General features: G+C 44.6%; 1 non-coding gene across 1 annotated transcript; it reads left to right on the plus strand.

The window, feature by feature from the left end:
* Window positions 1–4,707: 4,707 nt before the first annotated feature.
* On the plus strand, window positions 4,708–4,815 carry LOC141096648 (U6 spliceosomal RNA). Its single transcript, XR_012233744.1, has one exon. It is a non-coding gene; the product is annotated as a U6 spliceosomal RNA (small nuclear RNA).
* The last annotated feature ends 2,258 nt before the right edge of the window (window positions 4,816–7,073 follow it).

Here is a 7,073-nt window from a genome sequence, read left to right on the forward strand (position 1 = left end):
TTTGCACTCAAAATCTCACGATACATGGCCCCATTCATTCTTTCATGTACCCGGATCAGTCGTCCTGGCCCCTTTGCAGAGAAACAGCCCCAAAGCATGATGTTTCCACCACCATGCTTTACAGTAGGTATGGTGTTTGATGGATGCAACTCAGTATTCTTTTTCCTCCAAACACGACAAGTTGTGTTTCTACCAAACAGTTCCAGTTTGGTTTCATCAGACCATAGGACATTCTCCAAAAACTCCTCTGGATCATCCAAATGCTCTCTAGCAAACTTCAGACGGGCCCGGACATGTACAGGCTTAAGCAGTGGGACACGTCTGGCACTGCAGGATCTGAGTCCATGGTGGCGTAGTGTGTTACTTATGGTAGGCCTTGTTACATTGGTCCCAGCTCTCTGCAGTTCATTCACTAGGTCCCCCCGCGTGGTTCTGGGATTTTTGCTCACCGTTCTTGTGATCATTCTGACCCCACGGGGTGGGATTTTGCGTGGAGCACCAGATCGAGGGAGATTATCAGTGGTCTTGTATGTCTTCCATTTTCTAATTATTGCTCCCACAGTTGATTTCTTCACTCCAAGCTGGTTGGCTATTGCAGATTCAGTCTTCCCAGCCTGGTGCAGGGCTACAATTTTGTTTCTGGTGTCCTTTGACAGCTCTTTGGTCTTCACCATAGTGGAGTTTGGAGTCAGACTGTTTGAGGGTGTGCACAGGTGTCTTTTTATACTGATAACAAGTTTAAACAGGTGCCATTACTACAGGTAATGAGTGGAGGAAAGAGGAGACTCTTAAAGAAGAAGTTACAGGTCTGTGAGAGCCAGAAATCTTGATTGCTTGTTTCTGACCAAATACTTATTTTCCACCATAATATGCAAATAAAATGAAAAAAAAACAGACAATGTGATTTTCTGGATTTTTTTTTCCCAGTTTGTCTCCCATAGTTGAGGTCTACCTATGATGTAAATTACAGACGCTTCTCATCTTTTTAAGTGGTGGAACTTGCACTATTGCTGACTGACTAAATACTTTTTTTCCCCACTGTATATAGCGCGTGAGAGAACATCGGAGTCACTTGTCATAACATTGCTGCAAGTATTTTATCTAAAGCGTCAATCATACTCTTATTATTTCATGTATATAAAGCAGCGGATTTAAAAACAAACATTGCATTTCATTATGCAGATGGGGCCGCGCGCTGCGCTCATTGTCATATTCCTTCCAAAAAAAACAATTAGTTTTGCTCTGCTGACCACAGAGTTGCAATGACAAAGCCGCCATCTCCGGAGACCTCATTATCAGAGATGCTGTACAATAAGAAAGATTTGTTTTTGGGCCAAGAAGAAATCTACCAACAACAACCCAACAAGGGCACACAGCCATGGAAGTAAAACTTCGCTTCTACACCATGACCCTATTGCTCTCTGATTAATGTGGGCTTCTTGAGATGTTCCTTGCTCATATTGTGATTTTGTAGATTTATTTAATAATGACATGGACAGGAACTCTGGACCTCAGGAAGGATCAACCTGTTGGAACCTGCAGGATGGGATTGGGTCTAATGATTGATGACTGTGCTACCATCATGTCACGGGTTTACCATGACAGAGAGGAGCCAGAATACCACAACATCCGATTTCTCCTTCTCCTGCGCTGAATAGAAGCACTTCACCTTTATATTAAAAGGTGTAAATTTCTTTGGGCAGTGCAGGGGTTAATCTGTCCTGTTGAGAGCTCCTGGAGCTGAGGCTTTCAGCTGTGCACTGTTAGCCACTCCCATATCCTATATAATCCGGGCCCTTGCTAACACACATTGTCAGAGATAGCTTGTGCTGCATGGCTGGAGATTGTTGTTGGTTATTTGAGTAGGCAGTTGGTGGATTAATCTGTGATTGTTTGTATTGCCAACTGTTTAGCAATAAGGTTCGGATACGGCTTTAAAGAAGGCACCACTTGGATATGACACAATTTTATTATACAATGATTAATTTAAATGATAAAACACCAAATTAATAGAATATATGACACTGATATAGCAATTACGGGAAATAGAAAATAGTATGATATTGCGTATACGTATATATTCAAACTACAAAGGTTTTGGTACATATACTCACATCAGAAAGAAGAAGAGAAAAAGTCTTCACTAGGGGCATTTACATCATCTGTCCGGAAATACTTCAGCTGGAGAAGCGGTCAGCGAAGACAGAGAATGCTTCATAGGATCTACACTGTGAAGAGCATCCCCTTACACAGGTCCACAAAAGCTTCTGTTTTCAGTGACTGCTTCACCAGCTTTTATAGGCTTTAAACAAAGGTTTGCACGATATAATATAATGTAAACATGAAAATACACAAGTTAGTTGTCTGATGTTCCAATCATATGACAGTGGCCAGCTATCATAAATAAATAACATCAAACAAAACTTGCCTCTTCGGACTATTTACTCCTGTCCTAATATTTTCATATGATAAGAGTAAATCATACACCGGGGTGTAAACCAGAACAAAGTTTCTTTCCAACAATATACTATGATCAGAACCCTAGCACAAAATATATATATTTCAGACTATAGTTAAAAAGATCTTTAAGATTGGATACACTATAATGGGTTTCAGATCACCAACTATATTCCTGGTTCTACATTAGGCTTCCCCAGCTATATTTGTATGGCCTTATGTACAATATTGTGCAATTGTCTATATGCCTGGTCCACTTTTAACCCCCATATGCTTTAAGACACAAATATCAGGTGATGCCTTGTCAATATACTCACACCATTCACTGCTCTTAAAATTCAAGTAAGTCAACAGCGTACACAAAGATTAATTCTTTCCCGTAATCAAGATTAAACATACTGTTTCAACAAGCATTGTCTTTTAGTATACTCAACACTTAGGGTACCGTTACACTTAGCGATGCACCAGCGATCCCGACAACGATATGGATCGCTGGTGTATCGCTAAGTGGTCGCTAGTGAGCTGCCACACAGGCAGATCTCACCAGCGACATAGCAGGGGTCGGGGGTCGCTACTTACCTGTCAGACGCGGCGATCCTGACTTCCTCCAGGCCCGCGTCCACGCGTCATCACAGGAAGCCCAGCAGGAAGTGTCCGACGAGAAATGGTCCAGGACGTTCTCGCGTGACCAGCGATGAGCAGCCGGTCGGAGGTAAGTATCACATGTAGCGATATCGCTAGCAATATCGCTGCTACGTCACAAAATCGGTGACGTTACAGCAATATTGCTAGCGATATTGCTATGTGTAACGGGCCCCTAAGGCTTTCTCTCAATAGCCATTGTGGGTCTGACCTCATGAACCCTGGTTTTCAAGAACTGGACATGAGGCCTTCACATGCTGACATTTAAGGTTCCTATATTTCAATATACAGTAATTTCAATATGGACTCAAAATAGGCATTTTTTATATAATTCACACTACACTGTTGCATGGTTTGGAGTGTGTGATAATACCCTTTCTTCTCATACTTTGGTTTAACCCCATCCTACACTCCCCGGTGCATTCCTCTGATGTTTATGTGTGTATATTTATATGATTGATATTTTCCTTTATCCCTGTTCGAATTGCCTTGTTAGCTCTGGTTGGTGTATTATGGTACACTACTACTCCCCTCTTCCCTGGATGGAGGAAGGGTAGAGACGGAGGGCGGATTCAGGAGTTAAGGCAAGGTACGTGGCCCCGGCGTCTTCACCATCAGAAGTAATCCAAGGAGCAGGGTGAGCTAGGGCACCCCCTAGCACTAGGGACAGGGAAGGAGCCCCTGGTCGCAGGATACTCAACAACAGAGTTGTGACACATCATGTGTTACACCCTCAAGAGGTCCATTGTCATCGCCTTTTTTTTTTGCATTTTCTGATATTTGTGGCTCTTGCATTAGGGCTGCAGCAGCGCACACCTGGACATTTTTTCTATTTATTTTTATACTTTGGATGTGCTGTCTTCTAATTTTTTTTTTTGCATTGTACATTTAAAGGTTATGACTGCCTCCATCTTGGCCACACATTCCTCTTTTTGGCTGCTTCTATTTAGAGAAGAACATATCTGTGTTTCATCTGCACCTAGTTTATTTGGAGTCCAACTGGAATGGTGAGTCTGCTTGATGTACTGTAGGATCCAATCCAAAGATGCCACCTTAGCAAGGCAAATAGTTCCAACAATGTGACCAAAATGTGTGCGAAAATCCTAATATTTATATGCAGTGAATTTAGCACTAATACTATATACAGTTTTGTATGCCGCAGGTAGTAGGCAGTTTACAGAGCTCTGGTCCGGTGGCCAAGGGCTTCAACCCACTGGACCATCGTCTATGAATCTTTTTTTCTCAACTTGAACTATTTTGACATAAATTCATGGATGCCATTATCTTCAGATAATGAATTATATATAATTCCAGCAAGCCTGGTTAGATGAATCCAGATTTCGGTTGCACTGTGGTGATGGGATGGTCATAATTTGGCCCAAGCAACATGGAATTGATGAACCCTTTCTGTGTGACCAGTTCAGGCTGGTGGAAGTGGAGTAATTGTGTGTGAAGAATGTTTTCTTGGCACAAGCGGGTCCTCTAAAACCTTTGAATGGACATTTGGACAGTAGGGCTTAGCAAAGTATTGTGCCCAACCAAGTTTGTCTCTTCGTGGCAGCTTTTAATGGACATTGCACCATGTCACAAGGGTTGTATTGATTCCTGGAACATGACAATGCTTTCATTGTTTCTCTGGTCATTAAAGTACAGAGAAGATTAGCATGGCCCCTGCGCCAGGATGACACGCAAATTCGTAAATGGCCATTTAGTGTTAGGGCTAGCGGAACGCAAAAAATAATAAAATAATAGTAAGGTGTGTTCGCAGCCCGGGGTCCACCGTGCAGGGGTGGTAAACTGCTGCTTAGTAATGGCGGAAGTATAAAGCGGTGTACAAAAGGTCACACGTGGGTTAACGTCACCCACTGTGAACAGAAGCGAACTCTGTTAACTCACAGAGCCACGCTACCGCAGAACATAAATGCCGGTGCCTGTTTAGCTCACAGAGCCCGGCCACGGAGCGCACAGAAAGCGGTCACAGAACTCTGCCCCAAGAACACGGGGTCAAAGTCCCTCTGGACCTTCTGAGCGCGCAACGTTGCACCTGCGGAAGCCACTATAGACGCTGACTCTGGAGTGTCGAGCACGTGCACCGTGGACACTGATGCCTGTTTCAGACTCTGTCCTACCTACACCTAAGCCTGGGCGCTTAACTAGGTTTCACACTTGCGTTTTTTTCCGCTGATTTTAGCGCAAAAAAACGCATGCGCTTTTTTCCCTATACTTTAACATGGGTGCGCATATGCGCGCATACACATGCGTTTGTACGCGTTTGTATGCGCATGCGTTTTTTTGTAATGTGCGCTCGGGCGCACAAAATGCATCCTGTTGCATATTTTGTGCGTCTGACTTGCCCCAAAAAAACGCATGCACACCCAATGCGTTTTTTTAAAAAAAAGCACCAAAACCCGCAAAAAAGCACACACAAACGCATGATGCGTTTTTTTCATGCGCTTGTGTGCGCAAAAAACACTCAGCAAAAAAACGCAAGTGTGAAAGTAGCCTACCAAGGGTAGGGGTTTCTTAGTGAGTCATTCACCAGAGACATTCATACGACACTCCTCATAGTCTGATAATGCAGTCTATACTAGCGCATGGCCGAGCGGCCATGCGAACCTTTCATAGCCGCGTCCTTCCAGGACCTTCCTGACCTTTCTGATGGTCCAATCCGAGCTGGAGAAGGACCTGAGCATGTGACCACCGATCTCCAATGAGAGATCATCCCACGGGCATGCTCAGTGGACCGAAAGGAGGACTTAGTCCCTGGAGTAGCTCGCTGCTGACCAGCATGCATTGCTATAGCTGGGCCAGAGGTGGCAGCAGCAACCAAACCCACAGAGCTGGTTTGAGCAGAGCGCCGGGATCAACGAGTCTGCTGAGCAGGTTCCTCTGTGGCCGAAGAGGAATGGGAGACTGCCAAATGCAAGGCTCGGGATTCCTGCTGTGCAGCGACAGGAACCTGACCTGTTATGAATGAGTCACCGTAGGAGGCAAAAACAGAAATGCTAGCTAAGTTCTGAAAACCAGAGAAGTTGGCAACTATCAGATTGCAGACCCCTGAACCTATCAACACAACTAGCAGTAGCCGTGGGGGGTTCCTACGATGACCTCGATCACAGCCGGAGAGATACATAGACCTAAAGAAGAAAAGGGGAAATCTAACTGCCCCAGAGCAGACCCCAAAGCAATAGGCAGCCCCCCACATATAATGACGGTGAAGCAAGATGAAAACACTTATACAGAAAGACAGGCTGAGCAAAGACGGGGCCCAAAAACTACCTAGATAGGAACGGATAGGAAGGCTGCTGTCTGCAATCTGCCAAAACCCTATCAGAGACAAAAGCCAACAAGCTGATATAAAAATGGCCCTGAAGCAACTAAGCTTCAAAAACTAAATCAGCACTCAGGTACTTTCAGAAAACAGAGCTCAAGGAACACTGCACACTCCAGCAGGGAGTGGCAGAATCCAAAAAGCAAGAAAAACAAATCTTAGATGCAAAACAGCAAACTTAGCTTTAGGAAAGCAGGAATCAGACTGGTGTCCAAGAGTCCACAGAGAAATCACCTGCAGAGCAGAAAGGGCGTAGGCTGCCTTAAATCCAGTCAGTGACTCCACTCAGCCAATCGTCTTCATTAGTCCCAGGTGCCTGATAATCAGGCTCACTACCTTCCTTCACTAGAATAGGGAGTTCACCAGGCCTCAGTGACGGAGGGGAAAATGAACTCACAACAGTACCCCCCCCTTGAGGAGGGGTCACCGAACCCTCAACAACGCTACCAGGGTGAGCCCGATGAAAGGCACGCACCAATCTTTTGGCATGAATATCAGAGGCAGAGACCCAGGAATTATCCTCCTGACCATAACCCTTCCACTTAACCAAATACTGGAGTCTCCGTCTAGCCAGACGGGAATCCAGAATTTTCTCTACCTCATATTCCAAGTTACCTTCAACCAATACAGGGTCCAGAGGTGC

This window comes from Dendrobates tinctorius, unplaced genomic scaffold, assembly GCF_039654945.1.
Source record: "Dendrobates tinctorius isolate UK_male_01 unplaced genomic scaffold, ASM3965494v1 ptg000075l, whole genome shotgun sequence".
Taxonomy (NCBI): domain Eukaryota; kingdom Metazoa; phylum Chordata; class Amphibia; order Anura; family Dendrobatidae; genus Dendrobates; species Dendrobates tinctorius.